The following is a 10,520-nucleotide window of genomic DNA, read 5'->3' as shown; positions in this document are numbered from 1 at the left end:
AATAATAATTTATAGGATTCATACCTGGTTCTTTCCTCTCAAATACATTCTAAATCATTTTCTACATTTCTTATTACTGCACAGAGTTTTTATTTATATTCCTAAGAGTGGTTATTTCCATGCAGCATAATGCAGATAGGTTAAATTCATATATCAGAAATTTCACAACAATCACCAACGTCTGAGGAAAAGATTTATGTTTAATGAAAATCACTCATAAAAGATAAAGCAATGATCACAGATGATTACCTCTCTTATGGTTTTGACCTTGTTCATGCCATAATTCCTATTGATTTTGTTGCAGATATCTAAATAACCATTCTTTGGGGTAAGGCATAATTAAAACAATTTTAACTAATAAAGGGTCCCAGATTTGACCTATCAAATTGTTAGAGTTATGTCTTTTTCACTTAGGAACATTTAAAAATTTTAAATGAAAACTTCCTTTACGTTTGCTTTTTTTCATTTTAGATGGTAAAGTTTGAATTCAAAGCCTTGGTTTTGCTAATCAGGTTCTTTGCAACTAATACCATACTTCCAACCCTTATCGTTTTATTGTTTTTTACATGTTCCTAAATAATTTCCGTGTGAAATTATTTGTTGTATATTTATGTGAAGAGAACAGGGAAATACTTTGGGAGGATTTTGGGCATAGCTCAGTCTTAAGAAAACTTGTACAGCACAGACAAGGCTCAGTTTGCAAATCTTCAGCAACCCCTTCTCCCCACACTGTCAGCACACACAGTTATCATCATCATCACTATCCTTGTCATCTTTCATCATCATCAGCAACAGACGCTTTGGAGAAAAAAACAATTAATTCCAATAATTGGTCAATCTTACTGACTAGAATAGGGACCTTATGGTCAGGACTCTAATAATTATCATTAATGATTTCATTGCACTTTAACAATGATACTATTAGCCTTGGAGAAGTGTTTATGGAGAAATAATTTTCAAAATAATATTAAAATATTTAGTTTAAAAAATCTACATTGATTTTTAACTCTTCTCTTGTTATATAACATTTTATGAAGGATGTCACATTATTTAGTAAGCACTAAAGGAGTCTGGACTTCATATTCCAGTTTCTAGTACTTACAAAAATATAAAACTTATTCAATTCTAGAAAGTATTGTAAGTTTACATTTTGATTTGGTTTAAAGAGATCATTTCCTCTTATATCTATATTGTAATGGGGACATTTTGATTGATCAGTCTAATTATATAATTAAATAAACCGTGGTCAAAATGTTTTTGTACTACCATGATCAAAATATCAGAAAGAATACAGAATATAGGATATAATAAAGGAAGTAAGAAATGAGTCTCAGAGGAGAGAACAGATTAAATATAGGAAGAATAATGCTAAAAAGAAAACATTGAACACCTAGATTGACACATTAAATTGTAAACTTCTTGATCCCCTTTTGAGGTTAAGAAAAAGAAAGTTAAATTTAAAAAAGAAAAATAGAAAAATTTCCCTGTGCTAAGTATATAGTGAGATTCTTTGTGGTACTTAGATTCAATATATTATTTCCACTACAGATACTTACATTATTTAAAAGAATGTTACTATGCCTGTATATTTTGAAATTTCACCTTAGAATCATATAGGTGCATTAATTACATCCTCGTAAATCATTTTAGGTCCACATGGCATTCAATTTTGTGAAAGCACTGGAAAGATAAGAAAGAAGTTAAAACCACCAAGGAAAATGATAAAAATAATTCCGGGAAATATATAACATGTCATATAAAGCTAAAAGTAAAATTATGGGTGTGCCCTGCACCTAGATTTGCACAAAGATCTTTTTGAAAGTATATTATTTTCTTAATAAGGAAATTCTCAAAATTTAAAAATATATATATATATGCACCTTCTTCTTTTGTATTTGAAATGAACAGGATGAAAACCTCAGAGACGAATGCCTCTATAATCACTCTGATAGTAGAAAAGAAAAGAAAAGAAAAAAATCTCAGACAGGACCTAAGGGTCAGTTTCTGTCATTCTGTCCCTTGCATTGAATGTTTAAATTTTCCATTAAATTCTAAAGGGAATTCAGTGCATTGACATCAGTGTATTTCTGTGGAGATATTAACTATTTGATACACATCATTTGCACTTAAAGATTTCCTATGAGACAATGAGGTTAAAGCAAAATAAGGTTTACTAAAGATTATTTTGCTGATTTTTTGATCTTTTGCATTTTTCATATTAGATTCATTTGTAATACAAAGGAAGAACTGGATTTTTTCTCACCTGTGATGCTTCTTTAGTAGGATCAGTTAATTAGCATAGGAAATGGAGGGCTAAGCCATATACAAACATCTCATACTCACAAATAGAAAATTTTAAGATGTGACTAGACAAGATATTATGAAATCAACTGCTGCACTGTTTCCAAATAAGACTTCTTTAAAACATCACTTTCATATAGTATGATACTAAATGAAACAACCTCTAGGATATAGAAACAAAAGCCATATAATGAGTGATTGTTGTCCTTAATGTACTATGTTACCTCTCATCTCTTTTGCTGTCCCTTGGCTATTTCATATTGTTACAGTATCTCACTTTGTTATCTGATATATTGGATATATTTGTATTTGGTTATTTGAAATTGTATAGGGAAGGGGGGAAAACAAGATGAGGGGTGGGGGTGGGGGGAGGGAAATGGGGACCAAGACATGAGAAAGGGTATCAATGTATGTGAATTAATGCACCATCTATCTGGCAAATATAATGTAACCCTTCTATTAATTACAATAAAATATATAAAAAACCATCACATTCATATTTTGCTGATTTTTTGCATTCACTAATTTTTACAATTTACTTCAGTGTGAACTGTGAGTAAGATTTAAATAGCAAGAAAATTGTCTTTAGCTAGTATGACATCTTTCGAGAGGAAATGTAGTACTTGTTAATTGACACCACTCCTTTCAACATTCTTACCCAACCTACCCTTCCTTCACTTTCCTCAATATTGTAGGATATACATTGAGTTTTTTAATATATTATCCCTGCCCTTTTTCTCTTCATCAGCCCACTCCTCTCCCCAGGAACCCACCCCACCTTTCCATACACTTGCTTCCTGGTTTTGTTCTGTTGAATGTGATTTTGCCTTTCTGAAGAATTAAACTATTCATGTTCTCTGATAAGTCTATTGTATTTCAGTCAATGCATTTGTTGTTATTTTTGTAGTAGTCCTATTTTATACTCCAGTTACTGAGATTGCTGTATGTTTTCTGCTTCTACAGTTGAAATGCCTTTTTATTTCTTGTTTTCTTTCATGCCATCATTATTTACTAAATATATATCTGCTAGTGATTCATAATCACTTTTCCTTCCCTATATAACATATGCACACGATGGGAGAGGTTTTTTGTTATGTTCAATTCCATATTTCCAAGTTGCTGAATATTATTTAGAAATTATGTAGTAAGTGAGAACAAATAATAATACTTTACTCTGTATATGTATCAGTACCTCTTTGGTCTTCAAACCAGACCTGTTTCCTACTTTTGGAGTTTTAGGTGCTCCAAAGTCTGTCTAGTTTTACTCTCCTGATTCTTTCTGTGCCTCTCAAGGGCCATGCCAGATGGAGAACTTCAAGTTTTTTTGTGTTTTGGTCAATTAACTTGTAGTATCGTTATTCTTGATTTGTAAAGTCCACTTTTTCATTTTCAATTGTGCTCATCTTTGAAATGATATATGATTTCATCCATAAGAACTTCCCCTTGTATTTGAAACTGAATTGAGTTTTCCTCCTCTTGACCAAGACAACACTTACCTGTCTTTATTTATTTATTTTGGTGCTAGCCGAGGGGCTTGAACTCTGGATATGGGCATTGTCCCTGAGCCTCTACGCTCTATATTTCTACATTCTGCCGTTTGAGCCACATCTCCACTTCTGGCCTTTTCTGAGTAATTTATTAGAGATAAGAGCCTCATGGACTTTCCTGCTCTGGCTGGCTTCAAACCTTGATTCTCAGATCTCAGCCTACTGAGTAGCTAGGATTATAGGTGTGAGCCATCAGTTCCTGGTTGCTTACATGCCTTTATGACACAATTTCCATTTCTGAGGTGTTATTTGTAGATAACTTGTATTAAATAGGTAAAGTCTGACAGGGATCAGGTCATAACTCTGTGGAATTTTATTCATTGGTATCCCTTTCCCCTTGGGTCCACATCTGGATGTACTTATTTCCTGGTATTGATTTAGTTGGGTTGGATTTTAAACTAGTCTTGCTAAAGGATTTATTTTGTGTGTGGAGGGGGGTCGTCATGGGGCTTGAATGCAGCCTGGGCGCTGTCCCTTAGCTTTTCAGCACAGGGCTACCACCCTACCCTTGAGCCAAGCCCCACTTCCTGTTTTCTAGTGGTTAATTGGAGATAAGAGTCTTGGGTTCTTTTGTGTCCTAGCTGGCTTTCAACCTTGATCCTCAGATCTCAGCCTCCTGAGTTGGTAGGATTACAGGCGTGAGCCACCATGCCCGGCTAAAGGATCAAATTTTTAAGTTTTTGTTTTGTTTTATTTTTTTCTAAGCATATTCAGGATTTGGGTACCTATCTAATGGTAAAATCTTGTCCCATTCACACTCCAAAACTAATCTCCAAAGAAACAAACATCCCAATAATAGATGGGCCAAAGGCTTAAAGAGAGTCTTCTCTGAAGAAGAAATAGGAATGGCCTATAGACACATGAAGAAATACTCAACATCTCAGGCCATAAAAGAAATGCAAATCGAAACAACTCTAAGATTCCACCTCACTCCAGGTAGAATGGCCAGGAAATCTAATAACAACAGATGCTAGAGGGGATATGGCCACTGTTGGTGGGAGTGCAAACTCGTTCAACCACTATGGAAAGCAGTATGGCAGTTCCTCAAAAGACTAAACATAAGGCTACCCTATGACCCAGCAATTCCATTACTTGGCATTTACCCAATCGTCCAGAAACAAGGACATACTAAATTCACTAGCACAACGATGTTCATTGCAGCACTATTTACCATAGCAAAGACATGGAACCAACCCAGATGCCCCTGAGTTGACGAGTGGATCAACAAAGTGTGGTATTTATACACAATGGAATTCTACGCTGCTGTCAGAAAGAATGACATTTCCCCATTTGTAAGGAAATGGAAATACTTAGAAAACATCACTAAATGAAGTAAGCCAGACTCAAAGGAACATAGGCTCAATGGTTTCCCTCATTTGTCCTAATCCGTAGAAACCATGTGCTCTCCTACCAGAGATTTACAATAGAACAAAATGTAGACTCATAAGGCCAAATGATGCTAAATGAAAGGACCTCCAGGATATAGAAACAAAAGCCATATAATGAGTGATTGTTGTCCTTAATGTACTATGTTATCTCTCATCTCTTTTGCTGTCCCTTGGTTATCTCATATTGTTACATCATTTCTCCTGGTTATCTGCTATATTGTATATATGCGTATTTGGTTATTTGAAGTAGGGTAGGGAAGGGAGGAAAACAAGATGAGGGACTGGGGTGGGGGGAGGGAAATGGGGACAAAGACATGAGAAAGGGTATCAATGTATGTGAAGTAATGCACTGTCTATCTGGTGAATACAATGTAACCCTTCTATTAATTACAATAAAAATATATGAAAAAACATGACATTTAAAATATAATGTAAAAATCAATGTTAATAAAATCTTAAAATAAAAAAAAATCTTGTCCCATTTAGTGGACTTTCAAGATCTGTCACAAAGCCATAGTAATCAAAACATCTTGGTACTGGCATAAAAATAGGCATGAAGACCAATAAAACAGAATAAAAGACCCGGACACAATTGCACAGACTGGTGTGCATCTAATGCTCAATAAGGGACCCAGAGACATAGGCTAGAAGAAAGACAGCCTCTTTAAGTATGATGCAATAAAAGTGGATATCCACATGGAGAAACCTAAAACTGCATCATATATATATATATATATATATATATATATATGCCCAAAGAGCAATCCTAGAGATATTGCAATATCAGGCTCCAAATTATACTACAGAGTCATAGTAACAAAAAAAGAGCACAGGAGCTGGGAGTTTGGCCTAGTGGTAGAGTGCTTGCCTAGCATGCAGAAAGACCTGGGTTCAATTCCTCGGTACTGCATACATAGAAAAAAGCCGAAAGTGGTGCTGAGGCTCAGCTGGTAGAGCTCTAGCCTTGAGAAAGTCCAAGGACAGTATTCAGCCCCCAGGCCCTGGACTGGCAAAAAAAATGCATAATGGCACAGAAACAGGTAGAAAGTCTAATGGAACAGAAAACTGAAAAATAAACCTAAACAGATACAACCATCTGGTTTATCACAAAGAAGTTCAAAGCCTGCCCTGAAGAAAAGATAGTCTCTTCAACAAATAGTGCTGGGAAACTGGTTATCTACACGCAGAAGGCTGAAACTAGTCACTTAACTGTCAACTTGTATAAAAATCACCCAAGCTGGGTGCTGGTGGCTGACAACTGAAATCCTAGCTCCTCAGAAGGCTGAGATCTAAAGATTGTGGTTCAAAGCCAGTTCAGGCACTAAAGTTCACAAGACTTTCTTTTTTTTCATATATTTTTTATTGTAATTAATAGAAGGGTTACATTATATACACCAGATAAAAGGTGCATTACTTCACAAACATTGATACCCTTTCTTTTTCTTAATTTTTAATTTTTTTATTGTTGGGATGATATATAGAGGGGTTACAGTTAACATTGGTCAGGCAGTAGGTGCATTACTTCTCACACATTGATTCCCTGTCTCATGTTTTTGTCCCAATTTTCTTCCCCCCACCCCTCCCAATCACCTTTCCCCCCCCTTTCCTTTCCTATTTCAAATAAACAAATACACAAATACAATACACCAAGTAACAAAGTCCAATACAGTAACAATATAAGATGACCCATAAGGGCAAAAACAGAGAAGAGACATAACATGGTACATTTAGAACAACAATCACTCAAGATAAAGCTCTTGTTTTATGTTCAATTAACTACTAGAAAACTGCAAATGGTGCTGTGACTCAAGGGGTAGGATGGTATCCTTGAGCTGAAATGCTCAGGGACAATGCCCAGGCCAAGAGCTCAAGTCCCATATCTGAGGGAAATGGGGACTAAGACATGAGAAAGGGTATCAATGTTTGTGAAGTGATGCACCTTCTATCTGGTGAATGGAATGCAACCCTTCTATTAATTACAATAAAAATATATGGAAAAAATCACCTTAAATGCTTCAAATATCTACTTTAAGAATTGCCTTTTTGAAATTACTGCATGAGAAAAATTGCTAGTTAGGCATTATATAAAACATTAGTACCTGGAGGACAGAAGATGGCTCCGAGACAATAGGGATGCTGCCTAGCTCTCTCTCACAAAAAGAGAGAACCAGGGAGTCCCACGAGCCAACTACCTTAAGAAATCCACAACAACAAACTCAAAAAGCAATGGAGAAGGACTCAAAACGGAAAAGAAATCCAGATAAAGCTCACATCCAACTTTCTCAAAGAATTCAGAATGCGAGGACCCCTTCCCCACCCTTCCCCTCCAGCTTAGCCACAAAAAGCCGCGGCCCAGGGTGCTGGGCCGGGCAGCCCCGACCTGCAGAAACCAGCATTGGACCAGGCCATTGAGCCACAGAAGCAGCGGAACCTGGACGCGGAACCAGAACAGCAAGCAGCCGAACCCAGACGCGGAACACAGGCGGCAGAGGAGACCCAAGGGGAGTGAAAGACTCCCCACCACCATGAAACACCCACAGACAGAACGCAGAGGTGTAAGTAGCACAGCACATCCCCAAACCCATCGGGAAAGCAGAGCTGGTGCCAAGCAATAGAACTTAACTCAGACCCCTCCACCCCACCTGAGAAAGACCCACAGGAGCAGGGGGGCAAGGAATTTAGAATCCTGTCCCTTCCCTCAGCAGCCCCCTCCCCCAGGCAATTGACTGGAGATTGACAGGCGGGCTACCTAAGACCCAGCACCCCACCAAGGGAGGCAGAGCTGTCCCAACTCCCACCCACCCAACAGGCTCAACTCCCACCCTCTGACTGGACACTGACAGGCGGGCAGACCCTAAGACTCAGCACCCCACCAGAGGAGGCAGAGCCGTCCCAGCTCCCCCACCCCACCAGGCTCATCTCCTAGGCCACTGGATCTGGAGAGTGGAGGGCGCTGGGACCCTGCCTTACAACAGCAGATGGGGTGTGCGGGAAAATAGAGCCAGCATCTGTCCCCCCGCAATTCTTGAGTGGGGTATCCTCCAGCTGGGAATCCTGAGCAAGACAGCACCGAGGGCCCCCCCCACAGTCACAGACTCTCTGACAAAGCAGTGGAAACACAGCAGGGATCTGAAGGGCCGACCAGCAGCCAAGCTCCCCTTCTGAGAATCAGAAAGGTGTGGCTCCGCCCTTGGAGCCCACTTCCTCAGCTGGGCACCACTCCTGGGAACAGAGCGGTCTCCTGCTGGTCCTGCTGAGAGCCCCTGGAAACTCTCAAACCCCAGACCCTTGGCCGGTTGCTGCCCCTGGAAGCAGCACAGGAAAACGTCTGCTAACCGCACTCAGACTGAAGCTCACAGATCCATCCCACGGCCCACTGTGAGGCCACTGGTTGGGCTGAGAGCTAGTGGTGCAGCAACACGTAAGTTTTATTCTAAAACTTTCCAAACTTTGTACTCAAATATGCTACCTACTTACCAACTTAGGTCAGTTATCCTTACACTATACATTTTCTTCATTACTATAATAATCTTCCACTCCTATGTTAATCCTCTTGTACCTCCCCTGACCTCTCTCATTCTATTTTTCTATCTCTGGTCCTCTGTTCATTTTTAAACCCTTATAATGCATGGACCTACACTTGATGGCTGTTGAGCAATATTGTATATATAGGTGTTCAATTATACTCTAGGTTCAGAGGGACTTAAAGACAATAGGGATTGGATTGAGAGGCTTATTCTTTTGGGTATAAATCACTTATCAGTGGTTGTATTAGACTGGTCTGTAAGTGCACAAAAAGATAGAGTGGTAACACCAATCAAAAATTGTGAACATCTAGTGTCTGCCAGCTACAGAGGTCTAGGTTGGTTATATCTGAAAAACTATACGCGTGCTTAGTATTAATCTTGCTCCCATTTTCAAATGGGCAGAACAAGAAACTCAAGAAAAATGTCAAATCAAAAAACAACAGCCCCCACCCAATATAAACAGACAATGGAACAGTCACTGGCAATCCTAGAGGAGAGTCTTCCAAGTGCTATACAAATGCAATTGATAAACATCATTAATGAAAAATGTGAAAATATAAAGAAAGAGATAAGGGAGGAAGCCATAGCTAAACAAGAAGAAACCATAAACAAGATGATAAGTGAAAAAGAAGAGGCTATAAAGGAGGCCATAATAAAGGTTTTTCAAAGAAAAATGGATGAATTCATAGAATCCACAAATAAAAAGGTGACCAAACTCCAGCAAATGTCCAAAGAAAATAAATCTACTGAGCTAACCACTCAAATGGAAATCAAGGAGCTAAAGAAATCCATACATGATCTAAAAGAAGAGAGGCAAGGCATCAAAAATGAGCAATTAGAAGCAAGGGAGATGAAAAATAAAGTAGATAGCTTTGATAACAGGTTAGACAATGCAGAGGAGAGAATTTCCGGGGCTGAAGATAATTTAGTTATTATAGAGAAAGAACAGAAAATGAGTCAATCCAAATCTAAGAAATATGAGAAAGCGCTTCAGGAGGTCCAAGATACAATTAGGAAGCCTAATTTAAGGCTAATTGGTATTGAGGAGGGTCTGGAGAAAGAGGTCAATGGTACTGGAAATATACTTCAGGGAATCATCTCAGAGAATTTCCCAAATATCCAGAAGGGCAGGCCCATCCAGATACAAGAAGCTTTTGGAACCCCAAACAGACCTGATCAGAAAAGAACATCCAACCACCACATCCTAGTCCGAACTGGATCAATAGAAACCAAAGAAAGGATCCTAAAGGCAGCCAGAGGAAAGGGATCAATAACCTATAAAGGCAAACCAATCAGAATAACCCCAGATTTCTCAGCAGAGACCATGCAAGCAAGAAGTGACTGGAAGCATATATGTCATGCCCTTAAGTCAAATAATTACTGACCAAGAATACTGTATCCAGCCAAGCTCCCATTCATAACTGAGGGAACAATAAAAACATTCCATTCTAGGGAAAAGCTGTAACAATATGTAGCAACAAAACCAACATTACAGAAAATTCTCAGTAATGTTCTACACATAGAAAACCAAAATAAATGCAATATAGGGAAAGAAATGGCACCTAAACATCATACTACCTAAGGACCACAAGAACTGTCAAGACACAGGCCCTAATAAAAGCTTTTTAAAATGGTAGGACCTAATAAATATCTCTCAATCCTAACTCTCAATATCAATGGACTTAACTCTCCAATTAAACGGCATAGTCTGCCTAGTTGGATCAAAAAGCAAGAGCCATCGTTCTGCTGTCTTCAAG

The sequence above is a fragment of the Megascapheus bottae genome, chromosome 1 (assembly GCF_031878675.1).
Source record: "Megascapheus bottae isolate mThoBot1 chromosome 1, mThoBot2.hap1, whole genome shotgun sequence".
NCBI lineage: Eukaryota > Metazoa > Chordata > Mammalia > Rodentia > Geomyidae > Megascapheus > Megascapheus bottae.
The sequence above is the reverse complement of the archived record's forward strand: the minus strand, read 5'-3'. Positions refer to the sequence as shown.